The sequence below is a fragment of the Octodon degus genome, unplaced genomic scaffold (assembly GCF_000260255.1).
Source record: "Octodon degus isolate 3935 unplaced genomic scaffold, OctDeg1.0 scaffold00103, whole genome shotgun sequence".
NCBI classification, from domain to species: domain Eukaryota; kingdom Metazoa; phylum Chordata; class Mammalia; order Rodentia; family Octodontidae; genus Octodon; species Octodon degus.
This window is the reverse complement of record NW_004524679.1, coordinates 4,619,506-4,621,037: the sequence shown is the minus strand read 5'-3', so window position 1 is coordinate 4,621,037 and position 1,532 is coordinate 4,619,506. Positions and strand designations below refer to the sequence as shown.

At 42.3% G+C, this 1,532-nt stretch overlaps 1 pseudogene; it reads right to left on the bottom strand.

Annotated features, from left to right (window-relative positions):
• Positions 1-539: 539 nt before the first annotated feature.
• On the bottom strand, positions 540-1,403 carry LOC101589180 (annotated as a pseudogene).
• Between the last annotated feature and the right edge of the window lie 129 nt (positions 1,404-1,532).

Here is a 1,532-nt window from a genome sequence, read left to right as displayed (position 1 = left end):
GATCATGTGGTTTTTAGTTTTTGCTCTATTGATATAGAGTATTACATTTATAGATTTTCGGATATTGAAGCATGCTTGCATCCCTGGGATGAATCCAACCTGGTTGTGGTGTATGATCTTCTTGATGATTTGCTGTATTCTGTTTTCTACGATTTTATTGAGGATTTTGGCATCTAAGTTCATGCGGGAGATCGGCTTGCAGTTCTCTTTCTTAGTTGTGTCTTTCTCTGGTTTTGTTATCAGAATAATACCTGCCTCCAGGAATGATTTTGGGAGGATTGCTTCCTTTTCCATTTCATGAAAGAGTTTGAAGTGTATATGGACTATGTCTTCTGTAAATTTCTTGTAGAATTCACCTGTGAATCCATCCAGACCTGGATTTTTTTTTGCCAGTAGGTTTTCATTTACATCTCGTATTTCATTGACTTTTATTGGGCTTTTGAGTGGTTATATTTGTCTATTCACTTTTGGTAATTTTTTTCATGTTCTATTATCTTTAATTAAACAGAGATCTCTGTAACATGTCATTAGATACCATTTCACCCACTGCTCTGTTTGGCTGCCAGCCTCTTTTCTCTCTCTTTAGCAATGGTGAGACGGATTCCTTTTCCTCGTGGAAGAGAAATCCATGGCTTGCTGCCTTTACTGATGACAAAGATGTTGGAGAGCCGGGTGGCAAAGCTGTTGCCATTGGCATCTTTCACATGAACCACATTAAAAGAGCCAGGATGCTTCTCTCTGTTGGTGATCACTCCAATTCTTCCTAAGTTAGCACCTCCGGTCACCATACACAGGTTACCAGTTTCGAACTTGATGAAATCAGTGATCTTGCCAGATGACAAATCAATCTGGTGGTATCATTGACCTTGATGAGAGGGTCAGGGTAGCGAATGGTGCGAGCATCGTGGGTGACCAGATGAGGGATCCCTTGTGTGCCCACAAAGATCTTCCTCACTTTGCACAACTTGTACTTGGCTTCCTCAGGTGTAATACGATGAACAGCAAAGCGACACTTGGTGTCGTAGATCAGACGGAAATGCTCTCCTGTTTTGTCAATACTGATGACATCCATAAAGCCAGCAGGATATGTTATATCAGTTCGGACTTTGCCATCGATCTTAATGACGCGCTACATGCAAATCTTCCTTACTTCATCTCCTGTCAGAGCATAGTTGAGTCTGTTCCGTAGGAAGATGATGAGAGGCAGACATTCTCTCAGTTTATGAGGACCGGTGGATGGACAAGGAGCAAACACACCAGTCAATTTATCCAGCATCCAATGTTTTGGAGCTGCTACTCGCTTCAGATGCTTCTTGGGACCACGAGCCATGACTGAGCTCTAGCCAACTTCACCGGCCTCACTCGCAGCTGCTTGGTTCCTAGCGTGTCACCCAGGCTCCTCCGCTTCGCCTCACTTTTGGTAATTTGTACTTTTCTAGGAATCTGTCCATTTCTTCTATGTCTTCTATTCAGTGAGAGTAAAGATTCTCAAAGTAGCTATTGATAATCTTCTGAATTTCCACTGAGTCTGT